Raw genomic sequence first — 21603 nt, 5'->3', positions numbered from 1 at the left:
AGCTGACGCACAAAGCGCTGGCCATGCCAGAACGAGAAGGACTGGCTCACCGCACATCACCTTCCTCACCAGAGGGTGGATCGAGGATGTTTCTCTCCAAGGGTCTAAGAGAGCTAGGAGACAAAGACTGATATCCAGGCTGCGGTCAGGGTGGCAATCGTGGCGACCATGCAGGTGGCCCTGGACAAGGCAGAGAGGCGATTGGAGGCCCAGGGGAACACCATCAAAGAATTAGAAAAACCTCAACAGACCAGAGCGACTGGATCGCCGCCCTGGGGAAGGAAATTGCGAGGTTGATCGCAATGCAGGGGAGTCCGAAGAGAAGATAGAGGATCAGAAGAACCAGTCACGGTGGTGGAACTTACGGATAGTGGGCCGCCCGGAAGCGATCAAAGGCAGGGACCCCACGGACAATGTGGCCCAGATGCTGGGCAATCTGGTGGGAAGGGATAGCTTCCCCAAACCGGCAGAAGTAGACAGAGCTCATCGGTCGCTCTGCCTAAGACCCAAGGCTGGAGAGCAGCCGAGGGCGATAATCGCCAAAATGCACCAGAACCAAGACAGTGAAAGAATCCTGTGCTGGGCAAGACAGACAACAAACTGCATCTGGGAAGGTCAGTGGATGAGAATCTCCTCAGACATTTAGCCTGATCTGGCCTAGCATTGGGCAGAGTTCAACAGAGGCAACCCTGTACAAAACCAAGATAAAATTTGAGATGCTGTACCTGGCCAAACTCTGGGTCACATTTCAGAGCAAGGAACAGTTCTTCACGGCCCCTGCGGATGTGGGCAAATTTGTCCTGAAGAACGGGCTGGAAAAACAGCAGCAGGGTCAGTGCTGAGGAAACTTTATTTATATGACCACCTCGAAAGACACTTTGCGTAGGACTGCGTGGCCTTGCTTCTGAGGACGGGAGCGACAGCGTAGGAGGGAAGGGGGTGAGGGCAACAGAACGCAGGAAAGGATAAAGATTAGCCATTATCTCATTGAAGGGTGGAGCAGGCTCGAGGGGCCATATGGCCTACTCCTACTCCTAGTTCTTATGTCCTTTATGTCTTATGAGGAGAACGGCAGGAGGGGAAGATAGCGGGCGAAGGGTACATAAATAGCCAACCCCGGGAGGGGTACCACCACACTAGCGGGAAAGTTAACACCAGGAAGCACGAGCAGGAGGGGGGCCGAAGTGCATTTCCCGCAAGGATACGCATCACTAACGGAGGACAGCTAGGGGAAGTAACGGGGGGGGGGGGGGGGGGGGCACACACATGGGTGGAGGGGGAGCAACAGGAAAGGGAGCAATGACTTCAACTGTGTACAGGACCCAGGTCGAACCCCGAAACGGAGAAGACCTCTAACATGGCGAAATAATTCAGCATATTCATTGAGCAGATGGAACTAGTGAACCCATGGCAGTTCACCCAGCCAGGGGAGAAGGAATTTTCCTTCTTCTCCAAGGTACACAACGTATACACACGGATCGACTTCTTTGTAGTGGGGGAAATCAGTGCTTCCAGAGATAATAAGAGCGGAATATTCAGCAATTATAATCTCCAACCACGCTCCACATTGGAGACGGGTGTGCCCAACGCCTCACATGGAACACCGCCCTCCTGGCCGATAAGGCTTTCGGCAAGAAAATATCACAGGCCATAGATGACCTGCTGGATGACCAGCTCCTCTACATCTTGGACCTGCAAAGCAGCATGGAGGGAATCATGGCCCTCTTGAAAGAGTTTGGAACTTTCTCGGGCTGCAAACTCAACCTGAGCAAAAGTGAGATTTTCCTGGTGAACCCGCAGGGGGAGGGACAGAGCTGGAGGGGCTGCCACTCAAACGGGCCTGACACAAATTCTGCTACCTGGGGATCCAAATTGGCCTTGACTGGACAGGGATCCACAAGTGGAACCTGACCAGTCTGGTGGAAGACGTTAAAAAGGACCCGCAGGACTTCCGGGTGTGCATTATGGAGTGAGTGTGCACACAGAGGCAGCTCCTGCCTGAGATTGCAGAAAAGAGCTCTTTTTTGGGCAGCACGGGTTGGAATTTCGATGAAAAGGCGTGGGGGAAGGTTCAAGGAGTATTTCCCCCCAGGAATAGGATGTTTCTTGGTTATCAGACCCTTAGAAACAGTGCAGGATTTGTCTGAACAGCAACAAACAAAAGCAAGCATGCTAGCGGGGGAAGGGCCAGCTTATAGGTCTCAAGCTGACCTGAGGGCCTTTATGAAAGCTGAATTCCAGCAGCAGAGGGAAGAACTGTGAAAAGATCTCACCAAGGCCATTAAAGAAGCGGAGACGGACTTCCGGTAGCGGTGATGCGGAGCTAAGCCGCACGTTCAGTGGCTCCCACTATTTTCGGACTTTGGGGCTCTTTTAAGGGCTCGCAGCGGTGCTGTTTGGGCTTTTCCCCGTGGGGGAACACTCCTTCTCAGATTCTCCACCGGTGGATGGCCTGAACTAGGAGTGGAGCGGTCAGAAAATCGGCTTTGTAGGTGCGGCACCGCAGCTCCCGCTACTTAAGGACTTTTGGGCCGATTTGAGGGCCTCAAACAGTGCTGTCGCAACGAATCCCGGTGGGGGAAGGTGTCTAGAGGCGCATTCCCCATAATTTATGGTGCTCACCCGGAGTGGGGCAAAGGAAAAAGCTGCAGCAGCTCCCCAAGAAAAGCGGAGGAAGCAGGACAAAATGGTGGCCGGCGGAACACCCAAGGACTGGTGGAAGTGGGCGCAGGAGCAGCAGGCCTCTCTTCTGCGCTGTTTTGCGGAGCTGAAGGCTGAGTTGCTGGACTCCCTGAATGCGACTACCAACAAGCTGCTTGGGACCCAGGCGGCCCAGGAGGCGTCTATTCGGGAATTGCAGCAGCAGGCCGCTGAGAGGGAGGAGGAGGCCGTGGTCCTCGCGGGGAAAGTGGAGTTGCACGAGGCACTTCACAAAAAGTGGCAAGACCGCTTGGAGGAGCTGGACGTTCGCACGAGGCGAAAGAATTTGAGGATCCTGGGCCTGGCGGAGGGGCTGGAAGGGTCGGATCTCCCGTCGTACGTGACCACGATGTTGAGCTCGTTGATGGGAGCGGGGTCCTTCCATTTGCCCCTGGAGCTGGAGGGAGCTCACAGAGTGCTGGCCAGGAGGCCTAAGGCAAATGAACCCCCGCGGGCGGTGCTGGTGCGGTTCCATCGGTTTAGTGACCGGGAGTGTGTGCTGCGCTGGGCCAAGAAAGAGAGGAGCAGCAAGTGGGAGAATTCGATAGTGCGAATCTACCAGGACTGGAGTGCGGAGGTGGCAAAGCGGCGGGCCGGGTTCAACCGGACGAAGGCGGTGCTGCATGCCAAGCAGGTCAGATTTGGAATGCTGCAGCCTGCGCGTCTGTGGGTGACATATAAGGACCGGCACCACTACTTCGAGTCCCCGGAGGAGGCGTGGGCCTTTGTACAGGCGGAGAAGCTGGACTCGAACTAGGGTCTGGGGACACGCTATGGCCGTTGCTGTTTTTGCTGTTGCTGTTCTTCAATTTTGACACGTGTTTTTTTTATGCTGGTTTTCTTTTTGCTCTGTTTCCGGGTGGGTTTGTCTGTTGGGTATGGGTGTGGGGTAAGTGGGGAACATTGGGGGCATGTGCTTTATATGTTCTCTTCGGTACGGGGCTGGGGGTTGGGGTGAAACTGGATTTTGAGGAGCTGCGTCAGAAGGGTGGGGTGTGGCAGTGTGAAAGCGCGGGCTTTCCTCTGGTTGTCCGCGCTGCGGGGCAGGGGGGGCGGAGCTGGAGGTGGGGGCGTGGCCTCTACTGGTTTTCTTTCCCGCGCTGAAGCGGGGCCAAGGAGGTGTGGCAAGAGGGGGATGACCCCATGCCGGGAGGAGATGGGTTTTGGCAGGAGCAGCCGGGTCAGCAGAAGTCAGCTGACTCACGGAAGTACCATGGAGGGTGCGTCGCGGCTAGGAGGGGTCCTAGCCTGGGGGGGTGGGGGGGGATACCGGGTTGCTGCTGGAATGGCCAGGAAGGAGCTGGCATGGGCCGGGGGGGGTAGAGGAGAGGCGTTATCGCCATGGGGAACGGGTCAGGCGGGGCGAGCTGGCCTGGGACGAGCAGTCGATAAGCTATGGCTAGCCGGCGGGGGAGAGGGGCAGGTTGCCCTCTGATCCGTCTGATTACCTGGAACGTGAGGGGGCTGAATGGGCCGGTTAAGAGAACTAGGGTAATTTCTCATCTGAAGGGGCTGAAGGCGGACGTGGCTATGCTCCAGGAGACCCACTTGAAGGTGGCGGACCAGGTTCGTCTGAGGAAGGGGTGGGTGGGGCAGGTTTTTCACTCAGGATTGGACGCGAAGAACCGGGGGGTGGCGATTCTGGTGGGGAAGAGGGTGGCGTTCGAGGCGGCTGAGGTGGTGTCGGACAAGGAGGGCAGATATATTATGGTGAAGGGTAGGCTGCAGGGAGAGAAGGTGGTGCTGGTTAATGTATATGCCCCGAATTGGGATGATGCCGGCTTCATGAGGCGCTTGTTGGGCCGCATTCCGGACCTAGAGGCAGGGGGCCTGATCATGGGGGGAGACTTTAACACAGTGCTGGATCCCCCACTGGACCGGTCCAGTTCAAGGACGGGTAGGAGACCGGCGGCGGCCAAAGTACTGAGGGGGTTTATGGACCAGATGGGAGGGGTGGATCCCTGGAGGTTTGGGAGGCCGAGAGCGCGGGAGTATTCCTTTTTCTCCCATATCCATAGGGTCTATTCCCGAATAGATTTTTTCATCCTGAGCAGGGGATTGATCCCGAAGGTGCAGGATGCAGAGTATTCGGCCATAGCAATTTCAGACCATGCTCCGCACTGGGTTGATCTGGAGATGGGGGAGGCGCGGGACCAGCGCCCGCTCTGGCGCCTGGATGTGGGGCTGCTGGCTGATGAGGAGGTGTGTAGGAGGGTCCGGGGAAGTATTGAGGGGTATCTTGATACCAACGACACGGGGGAGGTCCGGGTGGGGATGGTCTGGGAGGCTCTGAAAGCAGTGATCCGGGGGGAGCTGATCTCCATACGGACCCATAGGGAAAGGAGGGAGAGGAAGGAGAGGGAGAGACTGGTGAGGGAGCTCCTGGATGTGGACAGGAGATACGCGGAGGCACCGGAGGAGGGGTTGCTGGGGGAACGGCGTAGTTTGCAGGCCAAATTTGACTTGTTGACCACCAGAAAGGCAGAGACACAGTGGAGGAGGTCGCAGGGCGCGGTATATGAGTATGGGGAGAAGGCGAGCAGGATGTTGGCGCATCAGCTCCGCAGGCGGGATGCGGCTAGGGAAATTGGTGGTGTGACGGATAGGGGTGGGAATGTAATGCAGAAGGGGACAGAAGTAAATGGGGTCTTTAGGGACTTCTACGAGGAACTGTACCGGTCAGAACCTCCGATGGGGAGAGGGGGGATGGAGAGCTTCATGAACAGGCTATGCTTCCCAAGGGTTCAAGAGGAGCTGGTAGAGGGGCTGGGGGCGCCGATAGAGTTGGAGGAGCTAGTCAGGTAAGGCGCCGGGGCCGGACGGGTTCCCGGTGGAATTTTATAAAAAGTATGCGGATCTGGTGGGCCCCCTGTTGTTGCGAGCCTTCAATGAGGCATGGGAGGGGGGGGGGCTTTGCCCCCGACGATGTCGCGGGCACTGATCTCTCTGATCCTGAAGCGGGATAAGGACCCCTTGCAGTGTGGATCATACAGGCCTATCTCGCTCCTCAATGTTGACGCTAAGTTGCTGGCGAAGATCCTGGCCACCAGGATAGAGGACTGTGTGCCAGGGGTGATACATGAGGATCAGACAGGATTTGTCAAGGGACGGCAGCTCAACACGAATGTGCGGAGACTACTAAATGTTATTATGATGCCGGCAGTGGAGGGGGAGGCTGAGATAGTGGTGGCGCTGGATGCGGAGAAAGCATTTGATAGAGTTGAGTGGGGGTACCTGTGGGAGGTGCTGGAGCGGTTCGGATTCGGGGAGGGATTCATCAAATGGGTGAGGCTGCTCTACGCGGCTCCGATGGCGAGTGTAGTTACCAATGGAAGGAGATCGGAGTACTTTAGGCTCTACCGTGGGACCAGGCAGATTGCACTGGCGATTGAACCTTTGGCTATGGCGTTGAGGGAGTCAGGGAGATGGAGGGGTCTGGTGCGGGGTGGGGAGGAACATCGTGTATCGCTGTATGCGGACGACCTGCTGTTGTATGTGGCGGATCCAGAAGGGGGAATGCCGGGGGTGATGGAGCTGTTAGCGGAATTTGGGGGCTTCTCGGGCTATAAGTTAAATTTAGGCAAGAGTAAGGTATTTGTAGTACACCCGGGTGATCAGGAGGAGGGAATCGGGAGACTCCCACTTAAGAGGGCAGTGAAGAGTTTCAGATACCTGGGGGTGCAGGCTTAATTTTACCAGGCTGGTGGAGCAGATGGAAGAGGAATTTAAAAGGTGGGACATGGTGCCGCTATCGTTGGCGGGTAGAGTGCAGTCCGTCAAAATGACGGTTCTCCCGAGGTTCTTGTTCCTTTTTCAGTGTTTGCCCATCTTTATCCCTAGGGCCTTTTTTAGAAGGGTGACTAGCAGCATCATGAGCTTTGTTTGGGCGCATGGGACCCCGAGAGTGAAGAGGGTCTTCTTGGAGCGGGGTAGAGATGGTGGGGGGCTGGCGTTACCCAATCTCTCGGGGTATTATTGGGCGGCCAATGTGTCGATGGTGCGCAAGTGGGTAATGGAGGGGGAGGGGGCAGCATGGAAACGGATGGAGAGGGCGTCCTGTGGCGATACAAGCCTGGGGGCCCTGGTAACGGCGCCGTGGCCGTTCCCTCCTACGAGGTATACCACAAGTCCGGTGGTGGCGGCTACCCTCAAGATTTGGGGGCAGTGGAGGCGACATAGGGGAGAAGTGGGGGGCTCGATGGAGGCTCCGTTAAGGGGAAACCATAGGTTCGTCCCGGGGAACATTGATGGGGGATTTCAGGGTTGGCACAGAGCGGGCATCAGACAGCTGAGGGACCTGTTTATTGATGGGAGGTTTGCGAGCCTGGGGGAGTTGGAGGAGAAATTTGGGCTCGCCCCGGGGAACATGTTCAGGTATCTGCAGGTAAAGGCATTTGCTAGGCGGCAGGTGGAGTGATTCCCTTCGCTTCCCGCGAGGGGGGTGAGCGACAGGGTGCTTTCGGGGGTCTGGGTCGGAGAGGGGAAGATATCTGATATCTACAAGGTTATGCAGGAGGCGGAGGAGGCGTCAGTAGAGGAGCTGAAAACGAAGTGGGAGGGGGAACTGGGGGAACAGATCGAAGACGGGACATGGGCTGATGCCCTGGAGAGGGTTAATTCTTCCTCCTCGTGTGCGCGGCTTAGGCTCATCCAATTCAAGGTGCTGCACCGGACCCACATGACTGGGACGAGGATGAGTAGGTTCTTTGGGGGTGAGGACAGGTGTGCCAGGTGCTCGGGGAGTCCAGCGAACCATGCCCATATGTTCTGGGCATGCCCGGCACTGGAGGAGTTCTGGAAGGGGGTGGCGAGGACGGTGTCGAGGGTGGTGGGATCCAGAGTCAAGCCAGGATGGGGACTCGCGATTTTTGGGGTTGGGGTGGAGCCGGGAGTGCAGGAGGCGAAAGAGGCCGGTGTGCTGGCTTTTGCGTCCCTAGCAGCCCGGCGAAGGATCTTGCTACAATGGAAGGATGCGAGGCCCCCAAGCGTGGAGACCTGGATCAATGACATGGCGGGTTTCATTAAGCTAGAGAAGGTCAAATTCGCCCTGAGAGGGTCGGTACAGGGGTTCTTTAGGCGGTGGCAGCCTTTTCTCGACTTTCTGGCTCAACGATAGGGTACGGGGACAGCAGCAGCAGCAACCCGGGGAAAAGGGGAGGGAAAAGGGGGGGGGCCGACAATGACTATGTTTGTTTATTTAATTTTAATATTTTTAAAGTTCTTTTGTTGTTCATTAGGGTTGGGGGGGGGGGGGGTGGGGGGATGTGATACATGCGCCGATACGGTCTGGGGGTGTCACAGTTATTATGGGTTATTTTGTTGCATTTCATTGTTTGTCGTTATGTTTTATATTTTCTGTAAAAAATTCCAATAAAAATTATATTAAAAAAAAAAGGACCCGCAGAAGTGGGAAACTCTCCCACTCTCCCTGACAGGGAGAGTGCAGATGACCGAGATGAACGCACTGCTCAGGTTCCTCTTCCGTTCAGATCCAGACCGTCTTTACATCCCTAAGGCCTTTTTCAACTCAGTGGGAAAATTGATCATGGCATTTGAGTGTTGGGGGGGTGGGGGTGGATCCTAGGATCCCCCAAAAAGTCCTGTAGTGAACGAGAAGCATGGGGGGCCCTCCCAAACTACAATATTACCATCGGGCAGCAACAGCGGCAAGGGGTAAAAGGGTGGATAAAGGAACCAGAAGCTGAATGGGTGAGAATGGAGGAGGGCTCACGTACGGGACCTCCCTCCTGGCCCTGGCTACGGCAGCGCTCCCATCCTCATTGACCAAACACTCAACGAGCCCAGTCATGACAGCCACATTATGGTCGTGGAACCAACTACGACAGCACTTTGGTTTAACCAAAATTTCCATTAAGGCCCACATCGGCAACAACCACAGGTTCGAGCAAACCAAAATGGACGTCACCTTCAAAAGGTGGAGACAGGATGGGGGTGGGGGCAACAGTTAGGGACTGACAACATTAGAGGAACTGACAGAGAAGGGGGAACGAGCTAAGATACATGCAGGTCAAAAAACATCTTACACAGGGAAACAAGGACATACGCATAACTATCGCTGTTAAGAGGACATCTGAGGGAGATGGAACTGCAGCGACCTGTACTGGCAACTACTGGGAAGGACACACACCATCTGACAAGACAAGAGAGCAAGTGGGAGGAAGACCTTGGGTTTGGAATAGGTTGGGAACTCTGGAACGAAGCACTGCACATGATCAACTCCACCTCCACTTGCGCAAGGCTAAGCCTAATGCAGCTGAAAGTGGTACACAGAGCTCACTTATCCAGAACCCGAATGAGCAGGTTTTCCCGAAGGTCGAGGACAAATGTGAACGGTGCCAAAGAGGCCTGGCCAACCATGCCCACATGTTCTGGTCTTGCCCCAGACTAGTCGGGTACTGGACAGCCTTCTTCAAGGCAATGCCCAAAGTGGTGGGGATGAGGGTGGAGCCATGCCGAAGAGCGGCAGTCTTTGGGGTATCAGAACAGCCAGATCTCTTCATGGGAAGGAGGGCGGATGCCCGCTGGAGAATTCTGCTCGGCTGGCGGTCAGCAGCACCGCCTAAAGCTGCAGACTGGCTGTCCGACCTATCGGCATTTCTCCAGATGGAGAAAATTAAATTCCCCATCCGGGGGTCATAAAAGGGCCTCCACAAAACGTCGTAGCCATTCACCCAATTGTTCAAAGACCTGTTTTTATCCAATCGCTCATAAGCCAGAGGGACGAAGGGGGGAGCCACAGTAAAACAATGGGCACAAATTGAAATAAAGTGGGGCGGTGGAGAAGAGGAGGGGGGAAGGGGGGATAAATAGGCATGGAGCCAACCATGCTCAACACATAAAAAGGTACATGCCACCCCAACAGGAACAGGTTAAAAGACCCAATGAGGGAGAGGGCATGCCAGATGCCTAGAAAGGGTGGGGGGGGGATCAGGAGGATAGGGGGCAGAGGGAAGCAGGGGATCCAAATAAAACTAAGCATTGTAACCAAGGTAAATAACCATGATGTGGAGATGCCAGCGTTGGACTGGGGTGAGGACAGTAAGAAGTCTTACATCACCAGGTTAAAGTCCAACAGGTTTGTTTCAAATCACTAGCTTTCAGAGCACAGCTCCTTCCTCAAGTGAATGAAGAGGTGGGTTCCAAAAACATAAAGGTAAATAACGATAGACAACCGATGTATATTATTTCTGTATATGTTCACGCTCATCTTTGCCCTGCATAATATGACAAACCCCTTAATTAAAACATTTAAAGAAAAAGAATAAATGGATGGCCTTTCATCATCATTGTAGCTCACACAACCGGCTTGATTGAGATAGTTTGCCACAACGGGAGGTGCTTTTGGCTATTTGGCACCCAGCTATCAGCAGGCAGAGCATTCACATTGCCAGATAACACAGGGTTAGACAGAGAATAAAGCTCCCTCTACATTGTCCCCATTAAACACTCCCAGGACAGGGTTAGATAGAGAATAAAGCTCCCTCTACACTGTCCCCATCAAACACTCCCAGGAAAGGTACAGCACCGGGTTAGATAGATAACAAAACTCCATCTACACTGTCCCCATCAAACACTCCAAGGACAGGGTACAGCACAGGGTTAGATACAGAGTAAAGCTCCCTCTACACTGTCCCCATCAAACACTCCAAGGACAGGGTACAGCACAGGGTTAGATACAGAGTAAAGCTCCATCTACACTGTCCCCATCAAACACTCCAAGGACAGGGTACAGCACAGGGTTAGATACAGAATAAAGCTGGCTCTACACGGTCCCCAACAAACACTAAAATATTGGTGAAGACAATGTCGGTCCTTTACAGTCAGAAACAGGGGAATGTATAATAGGGGACAAGGGAATGACTGAGCAACTAGACCATAGAATAGAACCATAGAATCCCTACATGCAGAAGGCAGCCATTCAGTCCACTGTGTACCCCACCCTATTCCTATAACCCTTTAACCTAACCGACACAAAGGGGTACTTCAGCATGGCCAATCCACCTAACCTGCACACCTTTGGACTGTGGGAGGAAACCGGAGCACCTGGAGGCGACTAATGCAAACACGGGGAGAAAATGGAAACTCCATAAAGTCAGCCAAGCCGGAATTGAACCAGGGTCCCTGGCGCTGTGAGGCAGCAATGCTAACCATTGATTCTGCCTTCACAAATGAGAACACAGATAAGATACCAGAAATGTTGGGGATCGCAAGGTCTATTGATAGGGAGGAACTGAAGGAGATCAATATTAGTAAAGAAATGTTGTTGGGGAAATTGATGGTATTGAAGGTTGTTAATTCCCAAGACCTGATAATCTACATTCAAGAGTGCTTAAGGATGTGGTTCTAGAAATAGTGGATGCATTGGTAATCATCTTCCAGGATTCTATAGACTCTGGAACAGTTCCTGGCAGGTAGCTAATGTAACTCTACTATTTAAAAACAGAGGTAGAGAGAAAACAGGGAATTATAGACCAGTAAGCCTGACATCAGCAGTGGGGAAAATTCTAGAATCTATTATCAAAACATTTATAGCAAAGCACTTAGAAAGCAGTGGCAGGATCTGACAGAGTCAGCATGGATTTATGAAGGGGAAATCCTCCTTGACAAATTTATTGGAATTGTTCGAGGATGTAACGAGTAACGTTGATGAGGGTTTGTTGGGACTTTCAGAAGGCTTTTAAGTCTCCCACGAGAAATTAGAGTGCAAAATGAAAGTGAATGATATTAGGGGTAGTGCATCGAGATGGATAGAAAACTGGTTGGCAGGGGATGTGCTTGAGAGCTTTGTTGCTGGCACCTCTTGCCGTTCACGCCGGCCAACTATTCCATTAATCCAGTAGTGGTGTTGGCTCCGAGTGTGTGGGGGGGCAGTGTAGGCAGCACTCAGGGTTAGAACATAATAAGAACTAGGAGCAGGAGTAGGCCATCTGGCCCCTAGAGCCTGCTCCGCCATTCAATGAGATCATGGCTGATCTTTTGTGGACTCAGCTCCACTTTCCGGCCCGAACACCATAACCCTTAATCCCTTTATTCTTCAAAAAACTACCTATCTTTACCTTAAAAACATGTAATGAAGGAGCCTCAACTGCTTCACTGGGCAAGGAATTCCATAGATTCACAACCCTTTGGGTGAAGAAGTTCCTCCTAAACTCAGTCCTAAATCTACTTCCCCTTATTTTGAGGCTATGCCCCCAAGTTCTGCTTTCACCCGCCAGTGGAAACAACCTGCCTGCATTTATCCTATCTATTCCCTTCATAATTTTAAATGTTTCGATAAGATCTCCCCCTCATCCTTCTAAATTCCAACGAGTACAGTCCCAGTCTACTCAACCTCTCCTTGTAATCCAACCCCTTCAGCTCTGGGATTAACCTTGTGAATCTCCTCTGCACACCCTCCAGCGCCAGTATGTCCTTTCTCAAGTAAGGAGACCAAAACTGAACACAATACTCCAGGTGTGGCCTCACGAACACCTTATACAATTGCAGCATAACCTCCCTAGTCTTAAATTCCATCCCTCTAGCAATGAAGGACAAAATTCCATTTGCCTTCTTAATCACCTGTTGCACCTGTAAACCAACTTTCTGTGACTCATGCACTAGCACACCCAGGTCTCTCTGCACAGCAGCATGCTTTAATATTTTATTGTTTAAATAATAATCCCGTTTGCTGTTATTTCTACCAAAATGGATAACCTCACATTTGTCAACATTATATTCCATTTGCCAGACCCTAGCCCATTCACTTAACCTATCCAAATCCCTCTGCAGACTTCCAGTGTCCTCTGCACTTTTCGCTTTATCACTTATCTTAGTGTCATCTGCAAACTTGGACACATTGCCCTTGGTCCCCAACTCCAAATCATCTATGTAGATTGTGAACAATTGTGGGCCCAACACGGATCCCTGAGGGACACCACTAGCTACTGATCGCCAACCAGAGAAGCACCCATTAATCCCCACTCTTTGCTTTCTATTAATTAACCAATCCTCTATCCATGCTACTACTTTACCCTTAATGCCATGCATCTTTATCTTATGCAGCAGCCTTTTGTGTGGCACCTTGTCAAAAGCTTTCTGGAAATCCAGATATACCACATCTATTGGCTCCCCGTTATCCACTGCACTGGTAATGTCCTCAAAAAATTCCACTAAATTAGTTAGGCACGACCTGCCCTTTATGAACCCATGCTGCGTCTGCCCAATGGGACAATTTCTATCCAGATGCCTCGCTATTTCTTCCTTGATGATAGATTCCAGCATCTTCCCTACTACCGACGTTAAGCTCACTGGCCTATAATTTCCTGCTCTCTGCCTACCTCCTTTTTTAAACAGTGGTGTCACGTTTGCTAATTTCCAATCCACCGGGACCACCCCAGAGTCTAGTGAATTTTGGTAAATCATCACTAGAGCATCTGCAATTTCCCTAGCACTCTTTGAGCACTCTGGGATGCAGTCCATCAGGGCCAGGAGACTTGTCTACCTTTAGCCCCATTAGCTTGCCCATCACTACCTCCTTAGTGATAACAATCCTTGGAGGGCATGTCGTTGTCGGTATCAATCTGCAATAACCATAGGTTTGGCCGGCAAGGCTGAATGCCAGGTCCCGGAGGTGGCAGCGGGCAGGGGTTGAGTGCTTTAGGGACCTGTTTATAGAGCTGGAGGAATTGTTTGAGTTACCCAAGGGGTTTTGTGAGGAGAGAAGTGTCTTTCTCAGGGATGCCGCTTCCCGTGCTACAACATAAGCTTCTGTCAGAGGGTTTGAATATTTCTAAGGAACTGATGGAGTGGAGGGAGTGCCCAGGTGGAGAATGTCAAGTGCAAGTGGAAGGAGGAGTTAGGAGAGGAACTGGGGGCTGGGGCATGGCCTGACGCTTTATGGAGGATAAATGTGCCCTCGTCGTGTGAAGGCTTAAGCCTAATCTAGTTTAAAATGCCAGTGGCGAGGATGAGCAGACGTTTTGAGGGTGTGGAGGATAGGTGTGGGTGGTGCACTGGGGGGAGGGGACAGAGGGGGGCACGAATCATGTCCACATGTTTTGGGCCTGTCCAAGTCTGAGGGGGTTCTGGCAGGGGTTTTTGGATGTTATGACTGAGGTTCTTTGGGTGAGGGTGGCCCCAAGTCCCGAGGTGCCGATATTTGGGAAATCGAAAGACCCGGGAGTGGGGGTTGGTGGGGAGGGTCAAGTTTGCTCTGTGGGGGTCGGGAGAAGGGTTCACTTGAATGTGGAACCATCAAGGAGGATTGAGTGGTCAGCATGGGGAAGGCGGGACGTTGGGGGTCGGTGTTAGAAGGGCTCCAGGGTTGGAGTTGTTGGGTGGGTTTTTGGGCCCTGGAGAGTGTCGTGATCTCTGTATATGTATATACATGTAGTTAGTACAGACAGATGATCACTCGAGGGCAACACGAACAGGGAGCATAAATACAAGCTCAATCTGCTTTCCCGCTCTCTTCGGGTGTGTTGTGGCTAGAGAACAGAAGTACAGTTAGCTCAGAGTGCAAAGAATATTATTCATAGTTAATCTAATTCTATCTTGTTTAATTTGACTACTAGTAAAAGTATTGAAGAATCAAAATCACAAGTTAATTGATTAGTTACTCAATAAATTATTTGTTATCACTGGAGGACCTTGAGTATTCAACATCATCAAAGTTTTTTTTTAATAAAGGTTTTTATTGGGTTTTTTTGAGCAAGGTATAATTACCGTTATGTACAAAGAATAAGAAACACACATATATATACACACATTTAGAGGAGAAGGGCACACCCCAACATAAAAAAAAATACAATAACATATGCAATGGAATAACTGGTGGGGCATTGTGCACCAGCTCGACAGCGGCATCTCTGTACATCTGTCAAAATTACCCACCCCACAGAAGTAGGCGACTGCCTGCGGGGGGGGGGGGGGGGCAGGGACTGGGGGGGGCAAGCACACCTTTGGGTGCCGGGGAGAAAATCACAGCGTGCGATATTTGGCTGTGCTGTGTGTTGCTGTCGCCTGCCCTTCCCGGACGAGTCTCGCTGCCGTCCCACGCTCGCCCCCGTCCTCCATCTCTAGTTTCCTCGTTCCCCGCTCCTGGAGATGTCACGCACGTTTTGGCATCCCATGTCATCCCTCCGGCTCCCGCTTCCCTGCACCCCCCCCCCTCCATGGTTCGCCTCCCTCTCCCCAGGTTTAGCTATCTTCCCCCCTCCCTCCTCAGGTTTAGCCGTCCCAGTCCACCCCCTCCCAGTCGATCTCTCCCCTCCATGCCCCGGCTACCTTCTCCCGATTCCCGTCCATTTTCCCCTGATTCTTGGCCACCCGACTATTCTTCCTCTTGTTCGTTGGCCACAAACAGGTCCCGGAACAGTTCCATGAATGGCTCCCACGTTCTGTGGAAGCCGTCGTCTGACCCTCGGATGGCGAATTTGATTTTCTCCATTTGGAGAGATTCCGAGAGGTCGGACAGCCACTCTGCAGCTCTGGGTGGTGTTGCTGACCGCCAGCCAAACAGGATTCTATTACGGGCGATCAGGGAGGCAAAGGCAAGGGCGTCCGCCCTCCTCTCCAGGAATAGATCTGGCTGGTCTGAAACCCCGAAGACCGCCACAATCGGGCATGGCTCCACCCTCACCACTTTGGACATAGCCTCGAAGAAGGCTGTCCAGTACTCCACAAGTCTGGGGCAAGACCAGAACATGTGGGCGTGGTTGGCCAGGCCTCTTTGGCACCGTTCACATCTGTCCTCCACCTACGGGAAGAACCTACTCATAGGGGTTTTTGTTAAGTGGGCTCTATGTACCACTTTTAGTTGCGTCAGGCTGAGCCTTGCGCACGTGGAGGTGGAGTTGACCCTATGCAGTGCCTCGCTCCAGAGTCCCCACCCTATCTCAATCCCCAGGTCCTCCTCCCATTACTTTCTTGTTGCGTCCAGTACAGTGTCGGCCCTTTCTACCAGTCGGTCATACATGTCGCTACAGTTTCCTTTATCTAGGATGCTTGCGTCCAGTAGGTCTTCCAGTAGTGTCTGTCGTGGCGGTTGTGGGTACGTCCTTGTCTCCTTTCGTAAGACGTTTTTGAGCTGCAGATACCGTAGCTCGTTCCTCTTGGCTAGCCGAAATTTCTCTGTCAGTTCGTCCAGTGTTGCGATCCTGCCGTCCCTGACTGTCAGTGTCCCTCCGTCCTGCCTCCACCTTTTGAAGGTGGCGTCAGCCAGTGCTGGTGTGAACCTATGGTTGTTGCAGATGGGAGCCTGGTCCGACATTTTGGTCAGGCCAAATTGCTGCCGCAGTTGGTTCCAGGATTGGAGGGTGGCTGTCACCACTGGGCTGCTGGAGTGTTTTTTGGGTGTGGATGGGAGCGCTGCCATGGCGAGGGCCCGGAGGAAGGTCCCCACGACTCCTTCCTCCTGCCTCCTCCGCGCGCACCGACTCGGCCTCTGGCTCCTGGATCCATCCCCTTACACGCTCGGCTGTTGCCGCCCAGTGGTAGAATTGTAGGTTTGGGAGGGCTAGCCCCCCCCCTGGATTTTGTTTTTTGTAGGACTTTCTTTGGGATCCTAGCATTTTTACCCCTCCATACGATCGCCATGATTAGTTTGTCCAGCGCTTTGAAAAAGGCCTTGGGGATGTAGATCGGAATGGATCTAAACAGGAAGAGGAACCTGGGTAGTACGTTCATTTTGATCGTCTGGACTCTCCCCGCGAGGGAGAGTGGGAGTGTGTTCCATCTTTGCAGGTCCTTTTTTACTTCCTCCGTCAGACTGGTGAAGTTCCATTTGTGGATCCCTTTCCAGTCATGGGCTATTTGGATCCCCAGGTAGTGGAATTTGTGTCGGGCTTGTTTGAACGGCAGCCCCTTTAGTGCTGCCCCCCCCCCCCCCCCCCTCTTGCGGGTGTACTGGGAAGATCTCGCTTTTGCTCATGTTGAGTTTGCAGCCCGAGAAGGCTCCAAACTCTTTCAGGAGCGCGATGATTCCGTCCATGCTGCTCTGTGGGTCCGAGATGTAGAGGAGCAGGTCATCTGCATAGAGTGAGACTCTGTGCACTCTGCCTCCCCTTCGGATCCCGCTCCAATTTTTTGCTGCGCTGAGCGCGATTGCTAGCAGTTCGATTGCTAGTGCGAACAGCAGCGGGGACAGTGGGCATCCATATCTGGTGCCCCTGTGTAGCTGGAAGTATTGGGAGATGGTATTGTTGGTCCGTCGCTCGCCATGGGAGCGTTGTATAGGAGCTTTACCCAAGCGGTGAACCCTGTTCCAAGCCCGGACCACTCCTGTACCTCTATGAGGTATTTCCATTCGACTCTGTCGAAGGCCTTTTCTGCATCCAGGGAGATGATCACCTCTTGTGTTCTCTCCCCGGAGGGGGTCATTATCACATTCAGCAGGCGCCTGATGTTCGAGGTAAGCTGTCTACTTCATCATCAAAGTTAAGTTCAATTCGGCATAAACAAATGAGTAACATATATTACTCCAAGTAATATAACAGAGTTTCTCACCAGTTCAGCACACAATTTTTTTTGGCACTGAAGAGCTGAACTCAGATCGGGCTACCATTTTGAAATGGTGCCCCTATCTCTTGTTTGTCCCACACCCATGAGCAATGTCGCCCCCCACACACTTAGACACTACCCCACATCCTCCCAAGTAAGGACAACCCGCTAATGGGGCACCAGCCCGCTTTAGGCCCCTCCCTTTCAGAACCCCCACCAGTCAGACCCCCAACCTCGCAGAGGCCCCTACGTACCTGCCCTGCACACTCCCACCCTTCAAACCATCCACTGCACCCTCCTTTCACAGAACATAGAACACAGAAAAATACAGCACAGAACAAGCCTTTCGGCCCACAATGTTGTGCCGAACTTTTGTCCTAGATTAAGAACAAATTAATCTACACCCCATCATTCTACCGTAATCCATGTACCTATCCAATAGCTGCTTTAAGGTCCCTAATTTTCCGACTCAACTACTTCCACAGGCAGTGCATTGCATGCCCCCACTACTCTCTGGGTAAAGAAACTACCTCTGACATCCCCCCTATATCTTCCACCATTCACCTTAAATTTATGTCCCCTTGTAATGGTTTGTTCCACCCAGGGAAAAAGTCACTGACTGTCTACTCTATCTATTCCCCTAATCATCTTATAAACCTCTATCAAGTCGCCCCTCATCCTTCTCCGTTCTAATGAGGAAAGGCCTACCATCCTCAACCTTTCCTCGTAAGACCTACTCTCCATTCCAGGCAACATCTTGGTAAATCTCCTTTGCACCTTTTCCAAAGCTTCCACATCCTTCCGAAAGTGAGGCAGCCAGAACTGAACACAGTACTCCAAATGTGGCCTTACCAAGGTTTTATACAGCTGCATCATCACCTCACGGCTCTTAAATTCAATCCCTCTGCTAATGAACGCTAGCACACCATAGGCCTTCTTCACAGCTCTATCCACTTGAGTGGCAACTTTCAAAGATCTATGAACATAGATCTCTCTGCCAAGAACCCTACCGTTAACCCTGTATTCCGCATTCAAATTTGTCCTTCCAAAATGGACAACCTCACACTTTTCAGGGTTAAACTCCATCTGCCACTTCTCAGCCCAGCTCTGCATCCGATCTATGTCTCTTTGCAGCCTACAACTACCCTCCTCACTATCCACAACTCCACCAATCTTCGTATCGTCTGCAAATTTACTGACCCACCCTTCAACGCCTTCATCCAGGTCATTAATGAAAATCACAAACAGCAGAGGACCCAGAACCGATCCCTGCGGTACGCCACTGGTAATTGGGCTCCAGGCTGAATATTTGCAATCCACCACCACTCTCTGACTTCTATCAGTTAGCCAGTTCGTTATCCAACTGGCCTAACTTCCCACTATCCCATGCCTCCTTATTTTCTGCATAAGCCTACCATGGGGAACCTTATCAAATGTTTTACTAAAATCCATGTACAGCACATCCACTGCTTTACCTTCATCCATGTGCTTGGTCACCTCCTCAAATAATTCAATAAGACTTGTAAGGCAAGACCCACCCCTCACAAATCTGTGCTGACTATCCCTAATCAAGCAGTGTCTTTCCAGATGCTCAGAAATCCTGTACCTCAGTACTCTTTCCATTACTTTGCCTTGCACCGAAGAAAGACTAACTGGCCTGTAATTCCCTTTTTTGAACAGGGGCACGACATTCGCCACTCTCCAATCCTCTGGTCCCACCCATTGACAGGGAGGACGAAAAGATCATTGCCAACGGCTCTGCAACTTCATATCTTGCTTCCCACAGAACCCTTGGATACATTCCGTCAGGCCCGGGGGACTCGCCTATCCTCAAGTTTTTCAAAATGCCCAACGTATCTTCCTTCCTAACAAGTATCTCCTCGAGCTTACCAGTCTGTTTCACACAGTCCTCTCCAACAATATGGCCCCTCTCATTCGTAAATACTGAAGAAAAGTACTCGTTCAAGACCTCTCTTATCTCTTCTCACTCAATGAAAAAAAAAAGAAAATCGCTTATTGTCACGAGTAGGCTTCAATTAAGTTACTGTGAAAAGCCCCGAGTTGCCACATTCCGGCGCCTGTCCGGGGAGGCTGGTACGGGAATCGAACCGTGCTGCTGGCCTGCCTTGGTCTGCTTTAAAAGCCAGCGATTTAGCCGAGAGAGCTAAACTAGCCCCCACAATCTCCCGCTACTGTCCTTGATCGGACCCACCCTCGCTCTAGTCATTCTCATATTTCTCACATATGTGTTAAAAGGCGTTGGGGTTTTTCTTGATTCTACCCGCCAAAGATTTTTCATGCCCTCGCTTAGCTTTTATAATCCCTGTCTTCAATTCCCTCCTGGCTATCTTGCTGTCATGGGCAGTGTCAAGGTGCCCACATTCTTGGGGGAGGACCAGGGAGGCACCCTGCACTGACCAGGGGTCGCCGATGGCCCAGGGGTCCGCCCCGTGTGCTGTTCCACCTGGTCTATGTTCTTGTGGACCAGCACTGATCGGCGCCCGACTGCAGCCTCCCTGGTGGGCTGGAGAATCGAGGGAGGCTGGTGTATCTTGGGTGAGTAGGTTTTAAATTGGTTTATGACCTACTTCCGGGAGTGCCGTTTGGTTACATCTCATTTGGGCGGAATTCTGACTCCGACGCCTCGTGGGACTTAGGTGAATCTTGCGGAGTGTGGTGGCTGGCAGGAGGCTGTGAAAGGGATCTCCCAAGATTCTCCAGCCGCATTGTGCTCTTGCATGATGCGCAACGCAACGCTGCCAGAGAATGGCACCCTTTTTCGCTCTGTTCAGACGTGAGTATAATCTCCATTTCAGGCTTAAGGAAACAGCGCTACTGATTTGAATGTTTGAACACATTTGGAAGCAAATGAACATATTAGCGAGAGGCAGCTTCATTTTGTGAAGGGGGGGTCGTGTCTCACGAACTTGATCAAGTTTTTCAAGTAAGTGACAAAGATGTTGATGAAGGTAGGGCAGTGGGTGTTGTCTACATAGACTTCAGTAAGGCCTTTGACAAGGTCCCTCATGGCAGACTAATACAGAAGGTAAAATCACACGATCTCAGAGGTGAGCTGGCAAGATGGATGGCAAGATATAGGAGCAGAATTAGGCCACACGGCCCATCAAGTCTACTCCGCTATTCAATCATGCCTGATATTTTTCTCATCCCCATTCTCCTGCCTTCTCCCCATAACCCCTAATCCCCTTCTTGATCAAGAACCTTATCTATCTCTGTCTTAAAGACACTCAGTGATTTGGCCTCCACAACCTTCTGCGGCAAAGATTTCTACAGATTCACCACCCTCTGGCTGAAGAAATTCGGACTCATCTCTGTTTTAAAGGATCGTCCCTTTAGTCTGAGATTGTGTCCTCTGCTTCTAGTTTTTTCGACAAGTGGAAACATCCTCTCCATGTCCACTCTATCAAGGCCTTGCAGTATCCTGCAAGTTTCAATAAGATCCCCCCTCATCCTTCTAAACTCCGAGTACAGACCCAGAGTCCTCAGCCGTTCCTCATACAATAAGCTCTTCATTCCAGGGATTATTCTTGTGAACCTCCTCTGGACCCTTTGCAAGGCCAGCACATCCTTCCTTAGATACAGGGCGCAAAACTGCTCACAATACTCCAAATGGGGTCTGACCAGAGCCTAATATAGCCTCAGAAGTACATTCCTGGTCTTGTATTCTAGCCCTCTCGACATGACTGCTAACATTGCATTTGCCTTCTTAACTGCCGACTGAACCTGCACATTAACCTTAAGAGAATTATGAACAAGGACTCCCAAGTCCCATTGTGATTCTGATTTCCTAAGCATCTCCCCATTTAGAAAATAGTCTATGCCTCCATTTCTCCTTCCAAAGTGCATAACCTCACACCTTCTGCAGCCCGTCTGCTTCCTCAATACTACCTGTCCCTCTATAGATCTTTGTATCATCTGCAAACTTAGTAGCAGTGCCTTAAATTCCTTCTTCCAGAGGGGGGAGGGTGAACAGCCAGCTGTCGTGGTGCACATAGGCAAAAAACGGGATGAGGTCCTACAAGCGGAATTCAGGGAGTTAGGAGTTAAACTAAAAAGTAGGACCTCAAAAGGTAGTAATCTCAGGATTGCTACCAGTGCCACGAGCTAGTCAGAGTAGGAATGTCAGGATAGATAGGATGAATGCGTGGCTCGAGAGATGGTGCAAGAGGGAGGGATTCAAATTCCTGGGGCATTGGGACCGGTTCTGGGGGAGGTGGGACCAGTACAAACCGGACGGTCTGCACTTGGGCAGGACTGGAACCGATGTCCTAGGGGGGGGGGTGTTTTCTAGAGCTGTTGGGGAGGGTTTTAAACTAATGTGGCAGGGGGATGGGAACCAATGCTGGAAGTTGGAAGGTAGTAAAACAGGGACAGAAACAAAAG

The 21603-nt window shown here is 51.8% G+C and overlaps 1 protein-coding gene across 1 annotated transcript in view; it reads right to left on the bottom strand.

Moving 5' to 3' along the window:
* The window catches only part of ufc1 (ubiquitin-fold modifier conjugating enzyme 1), a 59840-nt gene that overhangs the window by 1171 nt on the left and 37066 nt on the right, over positions 1-21603 (bottom strand). The window lies entirely within an intron of this gene.

Source organism: Scyliorhinus canicula, chromosome 21, assembly GCF_902713615.1.
Source record: "Scyliorhinus canicula chromosome 21, sScyCan1.1, whole genome shotgun sequence".
Taxonomy (NCBI): domain Eukaryota; kingdom Metazoa; phylum Chordata; class Chondrichthyes; order Carcharhiniformes; family Scyliorhinidae; genus Scyliorhinus; species Scyliorhinus canicula.
This window is presented reverse-complemented; position numbering and strand designations above follow the sequence as displayed.